The 12,775-nt window shown below is 40.6% G+C and overlaps 1 protein-coding gene across 11 annotated transcripts in view; it reads left to right on the forward strand.

Moving 5' to 3' along the window:
• Positions 1-12,775, forward strand: part of PAK3 (p21 (RAC1) activated kinase 3) — a 287,576-nt gene that overhangs the window by 159,661 nt on the left and 115,140 nt on the right. The window lies entirely within an intron of this gene.

The raw sequence follows: 12,775 nt of genomic DNA on the forward strand, positions 1-12,775 counted from the left end.
TAATGGAGTCCAGGGCAGGGAGTTAGGGATCTCCAAATCCAGGCAAATGCTGCTTTTCCACCAGATCTCCCAATATCAAAGACTCTGCCTGGACCTCGTGAGCTAGGCCTCAGGGCATGACCCCTATGTTCTGGGGAATTTTGCCCAGTACAGCTGCCTTTAGTCTCTTGCCTCCCTCCCATCTCTAATATGGGAATGACAGTCTTGACCTACATTTTGGGGTGAGGAGGAGAAACAACATAACAATCGTTGCCAAGTCCGTTGCAGATGTCAAGCACCATCTAAGAGCTTCAGTATAACACAGACATGCTTCCCATCAAGCTGTCATTTTCTTTTCTCCTCCTTTCCTGGTGCCTGGGTGGCTTTTCAGCCACATACTGCAAATTTGCCAATCAGTTCCTATGATTTCTACTGCCCCATAACCTTAATTTTACCTTCCTGTTTGAAGCATACCCCAACCCCTTCCATCCCTGCTTCTGGGCCTGTCAGACTTAGCTTAAACCTTCCCGAACCTTCCCTCTGCTTTCTCACCCAACCATGATGCACTTCCTCCACCAGGTCTCCAACAGCACTTGAGTCTGTAGCGTGCAGTGTAGCACTTGCTGCCCTACTGCCTTAAATAATTCTTGCATGGTTTCTGGAGTATTCATCTTACTAGGAAAACTAGACTGTAAGCTCTTCAAGGGCAGGGACTAGATCTTACAGATCTCTAGTCTCCCTTAAAAGGGCTCAACAGTTCCTCAGCAGCTTTGCAAGTTGGGCCTCTCTCTTTTCCTCTGCATTTCTTTCAGGTTTCATGGCCCGTCTCTCCGATAACCTATTTGTTTCTTTGTCTGCCTTTCAGGCAGGCATTATAACTTCTGTCAGCTTCTCCATCTGGCCTCTGTTGCTATTTCCTGCAGTCCAGCTACCTGGTTGTAGCTTGCTGTCCCTCCGTCTGGTCTTCTGTCTGTCTATCAGTTGCTTAGGCATCTCTACTACTACCCAAATCAAAAAACAACCAACCAAATGTTTTTTTTTAAAAAAATACCAGAAAAACAAACTAAACAAAAAACAAGCAAGGAATAAGCAATATAGTTCCCTTTCACACTGAGCGTACAGTGCGCCTACAGACGAGGTAAAACTGCAGCTCAGCAGCAGGTGTTTCTGTGATGCCTTCTTATGAAAGGGAAGCTCCAGAGTTTCAGCCGTGGAATTGAAGGTATGAAATTACAGCCTTGTTGATACTGATGCATTCAACTTTCTAGCGATATTCTGGTAGGGGATCCTCTTTAGACCTTGACGGACAGAAGGTAACTAGGACTGACTAAAATGAGAAGCCCCTGAATCGCTCTTTGGTGTTCTGTGACAGATGCAATAATAACTTGTATTTATTGTCTACTGTTGCCAGCTCTATGCTAGGCACTTTACTGGCATGATACCATTTTCTCCTATGATAATCTTGCAAGGTAGGTATTTTTTTTTCTAATAGTTATTGCTGTTTCTGATTATACAAGTGATACTAGCTGAAGTTAGGTATTATCATCATCACTGTTTTACCAAGGAGGGGATAGAGGCTGAGAGAAGCTAAGTAACTTGCCCGTAACAGAAGACATGCTGTGGCTTTGGGAAGAAAGGGACTTCATAGAGAGAGTTTCCCAGCATCCAAAGTTATTTTGGTATCTTTAGTTTATGCACATACACATACATACTCTCACAAGCACATTCCTGTACTCTTGTACATTCACACAGTCACATCATCCCCTGGGCTCACTCACTTTTCATACTGGAGTCATTCAAAATGATGATCACTCTTACCCCCTCACCCTCACACACAATCATATTTACATACATGCTACGTTTATATACATTCACACTGCCACAAATTCACATTCACATATTCACATTTTCATATTAATGCACACAACACACTTACCATACACCCCACCCTCATGTTCACAGCTACTCACACCTTTATGCTATTAATATTCACACACACACACAATCATACACTTTCACACTTACATTCACACAGAGGATACAATTACCTTTGCCTGCCCAAATTCCCATATAGTCATACATACTCTATACACAAATAATACATTGACTTTCCCCCTGCACACACTCCAACTGTTTCTTATACTCACAGCCATTCATACACTCAATTTCATACACTCCAGTGTACTTGCATTGATGTCATCACTGTTTCTTCCTCACAGTCACAAACTCATCACAGGGACACAAACGTGCATACATGCTCATATATCCACGTTTATATTTTCTCACATTATAAGCACCATCTCACCCACTTGCACTTTTACACTTAGAATTACACACTCTTGCATTCATATACACAGAGCTAAAACAACCTCCCTACTCCTGACACATTCACACATAATCATATTCATACATAGAAACATACATTTTGCCACACATTCACACTCACACACTCACTTTCTTCACACTGAGACATCATCACACTCTATACCAAACTTGCAGGCACATACGCTAAAATACAACCATACACACATATTTTTATAAACTCAGCCATTTTCACTGAAAACCGTCACTCTACCCTCTCAAACTCAAGCACAGTCACTTACACACACAGGTATATTCACATTGACTGACACATACATAGGCTCATTCACATTCAGTACTCATACAAATTCACATAAACGTACATACTGCACATGTACTTAACACTCACATATTCACTCACTTTCACATTCGCGACTGTACACTCAAAATTATACACGCCCTTATTCCCACAGACAGACAAGCACTCCTCCACATTCATGTACATGCACATGTGTACCCTCTCACACACCATCCCCCACTCATACATCACACATTTTCACACTGGCCCAATCACACTTACCACACACTCACATTCTTACACATTCCCACTCTTCTACTTTCATACTGACACACCCTCACTCACATCGCTACACACATTTGCACCAGCGCACATATAATGACATGCACAGTCAGTGACTTGCATTCACACTAGCACATACCACACTGACATACACAATTCACATTGCAATAGTCAGTTGACTGTGCTTCACACAGGCAATTACTGAGAACACATATGACACCATAGACTCACACTCACACTCGCCATGCCACATTCTCACTTACACTGATACACTTACACTGACACACCTGTTCAGGAAGTCATACACTCTCCTGTAATCCACCATGTACTCTTACTCAGACTCTCACATGAACACGTTGACACTTAACTACCACTGAGATAATCACATTGACCCACATCTATTCACATTGATTCACACATACTGCTAGTGACCCACACTCTCACTCATGCATACTTTCCCAAACTCTTACACATCCGCCTCCCATACCAATAACCCTGCATTTATATACTTTCTCACTGACACACACACATGGATACATCTAATTGCAAGAAATAGTTTATATTCACAGTTGTCTCTTTTTTCTTTGTTTGCCACTAGTGCTCTCCTCACCCCTGCTGAAAGGTTATATTGGCAACCAATCGCCAGAGGAAACATGTTGGTCTCATCCAGGAGGTCAATGAGAAATAGATCCTTTCAGAGCAGAAAGGAGTAGAATTTATGTCTAGGATTAAAAAAGAAAAGGCTCAAACCCACAGATCAAGTTTTCCTTATCCTTTCCACATACTTTTTCTTTTTTCAGAAATCATCTTCAATACAGCCTTAACACAGGTTGGAGTTTAGATGGTGTGTTTATTTTCTGGAAGTTTATGGCTTAACTTGCTACCTCATTTCTTTCCTATGGTGAAAGGAAGGTGAAGGATGTGTTTCTTTATGTGCTGTTAATGGTTTCTTATACAAAAGTGCATGTCTCTGGTTTTATATTTATGATCTGGAATTGCCTGCTGATTACACACATGGAAAGGGCAGGCCTGCTTCCACCTGGCACCTCTAATCTAGCCAGGTATACTTAATACCCTGTTAACCCTGGAACATGGCACTCAAGGAAAGGAAAGAGAAGGTTAATGAACTAGCTGGATGATAAGGTAAATTTGTACTGTGAGTGTTCGTGTGTGATAGTAGACCCCACTGAAATTTCAACAGCTGTTACTAACAAGTTACAAGAGGAGATTTTTCAGTAGGCGTGGATAAAGACAAGCTGAAGGAAGTTTCTTGCACTTCAGAAAGACTGTAGATTTCCCTGCAAGTGGATAAAAAGAAGCACAAACCCAGGAGTGAACTAATGGATCAGGAGCCTGGTGCAAGAGTCATGTGCCACCAGAGATTTGAAAACACAAGAGCATCTTTCAGGGGTGTCTCTAGTACATGGCTTCTGCTGGAGTCACCCTGGAGCAAAAAATGACTTCAGAATATACCCAAGCTGCCATTTGGTATGGGTTCTAGCATGCCTTAGGGAAGAGCTTATTCTCTGGAATATAATCCAACTCCCTGCCATTAGACTGAGAACTTCTTTGATAGCAAGAACTATATTATCTTACTCATTTTGGTTTCTTGATACCTAGCGCAACGCTAGGTCCAGAAAAGCTACTTGTGAGACTCAGTTAAGAAACTAAAGGGGACACCTGAGCAGAAACATCTTATCAATACAGACCCAGTGTTTCTCTTCTTCTCTTCCTCAATCCCAGATTTGCAGTGACATTACCAGCTCAGATTGAGGATTGTCTGTAGGCCCCACATAGAGCTAGGCCCAGAGATTCAAATGGGTGAAAGACACACCATTTGCCCTCTAAGGTACTTTCATTTGTGTGGGAAAGATCAGGTTGCCATGAAACAGTAGTATGAGGCAACAGTCTGGAAGCTTGGGCATGGAGGGATCTTTATCATGAAATCCACTGGTCTGTAGGCTCCAAAGGCCTTGACTGTTCATAAGTAGTTGGGGACAGCAGTCAGAATTTAGAGAAGTCACTTTCCAAAGTAAACTTCTTTGTAGATAGCTTGCTTAGCACAGGGCTGTGCCATATTCCCAGAAGATTGTATAACAGAGTACTCTGTTACTGGGCCTAAAGTGGAGTAATAAGAGTTATCTGCAGACCTTAGTGACATTATTGTACTTATTAAGATCTAACCACCACCTCCTCCAAGAGACAGCTTAAGACAGGGGTTCCCAAACTCTGGACTGCAGACCAGTACTGGTCTGCAGTCTGTTAGGAACTGGGTAGCACAGCAGGAGGTGAGTGGTGGATGACAAGCATTACTGCTTGAGCTCCACCTCCTGTCAGATCAGGAGCAGCATTAGATTCTTATGGGAGCGTGAGCCCTATTGTGAACTGCACATGCAAGGGATCTAGGTTGTGTGCTCCTTATGAGAATCTAATGCCTGATGATCTGAGATGGAACAGTTTCATTCCAAAACCACCCCATTGCCCCATGTCCATGGAAAAATTGTCTTGCACAAAACTGGTACCTGATGCCAAAAAAGGTTGAGGACTGCTGGCTTAAGAGAAACAGCTGGGCAATTTTACATTTGGAAATTTTTGGCCATTACATCAAGATTCACCAAAGGCAATTTATATAATTTGCAGGACTGGCTGAATATTAGGAAGAGAAAAATGCACCTGCCTGAATGTGCTTGAATTCAGTGAGAAGCACTGAGAAAACCCATTCCCAAACCCATCATGCATTTATATGATATTTTATACTTTTCAAAATGTTTAATAACCCATTCTTCATTTCAATAGAGGTGTTAGGAGCACCAACTCTGGTATCAGCCAGACCACCATTTGAATCCCAGTTTGGCCACTTCCTAGCTGTGTAACCTTATTGGAGAAATTATCCCATTGCTTCTTAGGCCTTTTGGCTAAGATCAAGTGAAGAGAAATTACTTATCCCCCTTAAGCCTCAGTGTCCTTATGTGTAAAATGGGAGTAACACTAATGTCATCTACCTCATGGAGTTGTTAAGAGGATGAAATGAGATAATATATGAAAGTGTTTAGCAAAATGTCTGGCTTATAGTAAATGTTTGACACAGTATAGAGCTTATTATCTTTACCATAGCCCTTTGAGGTAGGTACCTTCAAAGGGCAGATTCTTGACATAACAGAGAAACAGTATGGTTCTTTACAGCCAAAGATTGATTTTCACAGGACTTGTTGCCTGTTTTCCTTTAAGTCTTTATTTCTGCCTAGCCACAAACTAGGTGTCCGTGCTCATTCCCACTCAAGACGATGAGTGAAAAATAGGATTAGTTCATGGAGTTTCCTCAACTACTGTGTCTCTTTAGGACATGTTTATCTTGCAGCAATGTGTCCTGTTCATTTAGCTGTCACCTCTAGTCCTACCTCCCCCCTTGAAATCAGTTAAAGCCATCAGTGATGCCACCTTTATTTGCTGGTACCCAAACTTGTGGGGGTGGTGAGTAGAAGAGATTCCTAATGTAGGTGGAACCAGCAATTGGTTCTCTTATCATAGGCATTCTTCTGTCCTTGATTCTGATTGTTGAAATGTCTGTTTTGTGGGTGGAAAATCTGCTCATTTTCAGGCTTTGGTCCCAAACACCACAGTGGAAGCACAGTTTACTTACGACAAAGCCCTAAGAACATTCATGTTCATGCAAAAGCTGTGAGTAACTGCAGAATTTAATATGAAACTTTCCATGACTTAGGAAACAGAAATAAGCGCACGGGCATTGATGTCACATAGACCTGGGATGGTATAATCTTACTATTACATTTACTAGTTCTGTGACCTTGGTCAAGTGACTTAATGAATGTGCTTCTTCATATGTGGAATGAAAATACTGTAATAACACCTCAGGGGTTATGCAAGTTATGTGAACTTGTACCTAAGTAACTTTTAGCAGAGTGCGTGGGCCATGATAAGATTTCAGCGAATGATAGCGATTTTGTTTATGGCTTGTGAAATCTGTGACAATAAACTGTAAACATCTATTGGTAGAATGTCTTGAATTACTTCAGAGCAGTTCCCAAATGTGGATATGTGATCCTCACAATCTACTGGTGACATGATCACCTTTTCTAGATGAAGAAATAGCTTCAGAGGGATGAAGAGATGTACGTAATGTCATGCAGCTTGTGAGTGGCAGTGCTAGGCTGAGAAAGCACCAGTCCAGATGATTGAATATTTGCACCTTCACTTGGAAAAGTTTTTTGGGGGCTACAGTTAGCAAATAAGAACAATTTGAACTGAGCATAATCCTTCTTGTGACAAAATGTCTAAATGTGAGCTACAGTTTATCTACAAATCGAACCATAGGTGTTTCTCTTTGTATCTTGTGCAATACCCAGAATGTTGCAAGAGTGAAACAAATGTGACATCATAGCAGTACCTTTCCAAACATAGCTGAGTGATATAGGGCCACAGTAGTACCATTCACCACCAAGAGGAAAATCTTTCTTGAGGCATAAATACTGTGTGGTTCTGCTCATGTTGCTCCAGTAACACGAAGTGTTCAGAGTCTGGGAATTCTTAAAACATACAGAAACTCTTCAACAGACCTGTGGCGCCACTTGGCCGTTTCTCTTCTGACATGAGAATTATAAGACATCAAGCTTAGTAAACGTTAGGGAGAGGATGGGAGGACAAAAAGATAGGAGCACTTTTGGCCTTTTTGTAACATTTTTCTCATCACCAAATATTCATCTTGAAACACTCTTCTCTTGGTTTCTGTGACAACATATCAGTTCTCCTGCCTCTTTGACCATCTTTCTCAGGGATCATTAGTCGCTCTTCCTCTTCCAACCTCTAAATGTTGGTATTCCACAGAGATCTGGTCTAGTCCTCTTTCTCATTCTGTATTCTTCCTGAGCAATTGTGCATATTCCCATGCTGATGGCCTCCAAACAAATATCTTCATCCCACATGTCCAGCTCTCCATTGAACAGTTTCATAATGCCAAATGAATGTGTTAGAACCACTGCTACAATTGTATCTGTCTTAATATTGCTATCTCTGTTATGAGGAATAGATATAGCTAGAGATACAGTTTTTCCACCACATGTGAATTGATGTTTCTTTCAATTATTTTATTACTTGTCATGTAGATTATACTTTTCAAAGACAAGATGCTTAGATATGTGTCTTGCTTCCCACTAGATATTTCTAGTTAAGTTTTTACTGATATTTCTATTGTGTCACTGGTTTTATCCTCTTATCTTTGCCTATTGCAGTCTTGGTAGAATTATTATGTTTGTTGGTAAAGTCTGGATAAAAATTTAGATGAATTTTCTAGAAAAATTATTATAAGTGCTCTTCTATTGGCCAAAATATTATAATAATTTGTTCTTATTCTCTTTAGAGTGCAATTATTGCAGGTGGTCTAATGGTTGCTTATACAAGGGACTTCCAACATATTCATATTTGTTATCAGCACACTAACTTCATTAGTTGTTTTTCATCCCCATTCTAAGCTATTTGGTTATTTTCATTTCACAAACATGGAAACTGAGGCACGGTTCTGTTTGGAATCCCAAATGTAAACTAAAGCCGGCAAAAACCATTAGGCCTCCCATACTCCTCTGGGCCTCTTGGCATAGAAATATACCTCTACCCTGATTTCCATTTGGGGTCCTGAGAACAGTTAATCCTATCAAGCCTAGCATCTCTACCATCTTTGGCCAATGTCCACTGTAGAGGCCTCTCTTGACATCTCTCTTCTCCTGTCTTCCTATTCCCATGCTGCATGTGCTTCCTGTCTCCTGACTGATTATCTTAGTGTTGTCACTTTTCAAAATGATTTCCATGTTCCTACCTGGAACATCTGACTCCATAGGAAAAACCTTTCCCAAGTCTTCAACCTTAGGCATCTGCTACATTGTCACCTGAGTAGTAGTTCTGAAATTCAAAGTTAATCATGCTCACTACTTGAAACCTCTTCATATACACAAGAGGAGTCCAAACCTTGTAGAAAGGCATATTAAACTCTTCTTAATTTGTCTCTATGGATCTTATTTTTTTCCATTCCTCCTTTTTGTCCCTAATCTCCTTAATACACATTGTTGCTTGACCTGAAAAATGGTGTGGTTAATTGTTCTTCCTAATTCAACTCAACTGTACTTCCCCTGTGAAGCCTCCTTCATCAGGCTCCTGGGAGTCTCTGTCTCTGTCCTTCTATAGCAAACTTTTCTCATCTTTGCACTGAGATGTCATGGCTGACATCCATTATATTTTAAGTCTCTTCAAGGGCAGGGTCAACTTTGTTCATCTCTCACCCTAGAACCTGGTGACCTCCTACTTTCCTTTAATACCCTGTTCAAGTGCTATATCCCCTCCGGGCATCATTAGCTACCCTTCTTCCACTGTCCTTTCAAAGCATCCAGTGCCTACCTTAGCACATAATAGACACCATATAAATGATGAATAAATGAATAAATTTAAGAAGGTTTAATGATTTCTTCAGGATCACAGAAAAATCCAGAAGTAGAGCTAGAGTTAGTCATTCATTCCTTCTGTTAGAAACAATTCTTTTGGGTTTATAAAAAACCTACTAAATAAAAACCCCAAATTAAGTCTGCCTAACAACATGCAACTTAGTTCTTAAATGTAACATGGAAGATAAGTTTCTTTTTCCGAGTGTTATGTGCCTAATAAATTTCCCCAAAGAGATCTGTCCTGCTTATATATGGATACAGTTCTAAAAATGCTTTTAGGTCTTACACATATTATTTTCTTCCAGAGTTTTGAGATCTATTCTTTTACTTATACAGCACCAATATCATTCAGTCCAGCAGAAACGGACCCAAGGCTAATAAATCTAATCTAGCATGCTTGAAGTATTCATTGGTACTGTTGAATAATAATACCTTATGCCAACCTAGTGCTTCCTACCTTTCAAATCCTATTGAATTCCTGCTCATCCTTCCATACCCTGCTCAAGTGCTATATCCTCTGACCCCTCTGGGAATATTAGCTATCCTTCCTGCTCTGTCCCTCCAAAGCATCTTGTGCCTACCTAGATTGTATCACACTGTATTCTTATTGTATATATGCATGTCTGCCTTCCTCACTAGACTAGAAGCTCTTTGAAGATAGAGATGTGTCTTTATTCTTCTCACTTTGTATGCTTCCTGTACCTGACATAATACCTAGTATATATGAATGTTGGTGGTGGGAGGATGTAAGGTCAGGCAGCTATGTTCCCTGGAACAATATCAAACACATTCCTTGTGTGTGGTAGTATGATTTCTCATATAGCAATAAGGTGAAGAGAGTCTTGCCCTTTTCTGAAGTGCTATGGCTCCTCTTTTTAAATTTTCACTCTCATTTTGCAATGCACATATCCTTACTTGTTTTGTAGTTATATTTTTGTCTGTATATGACATACTTTTTTAAAATTATACTTTAAGTTCTAGGGTACATGTGCACAACATGCAGGTTTGTTACATATGTATACATGTGCCATGTTGGTGTGCTGCACCCATTAACTCATCATTTACATTAGGTATATCTCCTAATGCTATCCCTCCTCCCTCCCCACACCCAATGACAGGCCCCAGTGTGTGATGTTCCCCACCCTGTGTCCAAGTGTTCTCATTGTTCAGTTCCAACCTATAAGTGAGAGCATGCGGTGTTTGGTTTTCTGTCCTTGCAATAGATTGCTGAGAATGATGGTTTCCAGCTTCATCCATGTCCCTACAGAGGACATGAACCCATCCTTTTTTATGGCTGCACAGTATTCCACGGTGTATATGTGCCACATTTTTCTTAATCCAGTCTATCATTGATGGACATTTGGGTTGGTTCCAAGTCTTTGCTATTGTGAATAGTGCCACAATAAACATATGTGTGCATGTGTCTTTATAACAGCATGATTTATAATCCTTTGGGTATATATCCAGTAATGGGATGGCTGGATCAAATGGTATTTCTAGTTCTAGATCCTTGAGGAATTGCCACACTGTATGACATACATTTTACATATAATGTGTGGCCAGGAATGAAACCCACTGCTGGAGCCTATAACCTCACTCAGAGATAGACACTTATTTATCTGCTTACACCCATCACTTAGTATGATGCCTAGCACATAGGCACTGGTAAATATTTGTGGTTCGAGTAAGTGAATTCATGCACAGATGGGTTACTTAAGGGGCCCCAATAATATATTCTCAGTTACTATCTGACACCTCAAAGAGTAGTACCTCTCTGTTTGGGGCTCAGGAGTTTTTGAAATGAAAGTCAACCAGAAATCAACAAGGATAAAGCATTAGTTGGTATATTTTCCTGTAAAAAGGAGTGTTGGGCTGACATAAGATCTTTTCTTTTCCTCTCTTTATGCAGCTGTGTGACCTATAGACCTTCATTATTAAGCTGTGCAGAAGAGTATAGGGCATGCCTAGGTGATCTTTGCTAAAGGCCACAAAACCAGCTGGTGATTGACTGGCATAATTGGGAGTACTATGACATAGAGAATTTGTCAGGCTCAATCTTGAAGAAAAAAGAACACTCAGATGAGCATCATTTGATACAGAGTTATATACATGCATTATGAACACCTGAGTTTCCTCCCCTTTCTCTCTGCCCAGTGCTTTTGTCAGAATGTGCTCTAGGCTACACTGCAGTCTTCACAGGAATGACTCAAGAACTACTGACTGATTTACCCTCAGGCCTGCTGATTACAGCTCCTTCCACCAAGCCCTGCTTCTGTTTTATCTGCAGTTTTCCTCCCAAAATACCCTAACTTCCTTCTTGTGTGGTAAAGGCTGGGCCCTGTGATCTCAGCTTGGAGGCTTCCCAGGTCCACAGAAAGACTTAGGCACATAGCAGTCTTTGCTTTGTATGTATATGAGCACTAGGGAAGTAAAGCTGATCTTGTGCTGGGGTAGACATCTACTCTAGCATGAACTAATGATGAGCCATATATTCTATAAGTGGACAGCAGCAGCTGCAACCAGGTAGTAAAGTAATAAGCATTCAGCCACTTGCAAATTATGAGCTTGTATAAGCTGGGCATGGAAAGGCCATGGGAAAACCAACATACTCAATCATGAATTCGTCCTTCAGATCAGGCTTTTAATTTCTAAAGAGACTGCTTTGGGTGTATTATAATCTTTTTAAAAATACCCACGCCAGTTTTCTTTAATGCAAAACATTAGTCTGGCGGGCTCGAAGCTGGGGAATTCCTACAAGTAAGGCCCTTGTCAGCTAAATGTTTGTCCCCTACCATTGTGAAGTGGGATGGGTAGAAAGTAGGTTTTGTCATGTTCCGTTCTTCCTTCAGTATTTAAGAAAGCCTGTTTTTAATAGATGTTATTTCCTCTTCCTTAAACACAGCTCCCAAATGAGATGTTTAACTGCATGCTCAGCTCTTTTAAAATATGGGCATGTAAACATAGGTCAAGGGGCAAAAACTTGAGGAAGTGTTGCTGCATTTTACACCAGTTCAAACTCTTTAACTTCCAATTCTGGCAAGAAGTCACTTTTTTGGTGAACTGTGAGCTTTGCTAAATTGATCTAAGTTCCTAGTTTAGAAATAACACCAAATCTCCATTGCCCCAGGTAGCTCTTCTCTTCAGATGTGAAATGGGCACCTTCCCTGTAGAAAGCTGATTTGGGTACAGAGAAATTGGGAATAGAGCAAGGACCTAGGATGATGAGCCATGATGCACAGTTTGAAAAGCAACATTCAGGCACCTGTGTGGTATGCAAAAATCTCTAGGAAATTCAGGAATTGAATTTCCAAGCTTAAATTTGAGGACATTTGTTGATATTTCACTGGAGTGGATCAATAAAGAGTATAATTATTATCCATGCATAGTAACAGAGAGCATCGAGACCCCCAGAGACTCAAGACATTGGTTTGCCATATCCTACTTGCTTGGGATGTTAGTCTATCTAATT

The sequence above is a fragment of the Nomascus leucogenys genome, chromosome X (assembly GCF_006542625.1).
Source record: "Nomascus leucogenys isolate Asia chromosome X, Asia_NLE_v1, whole genome shotgun sequence".
In the NCBI taxonomy this organism is placed as follows: Eukaryota; Metazoa; Chordata; class Mammalia; order Primates; family Hylobatidae; genus Nomascus; species Nomascus leucogenys.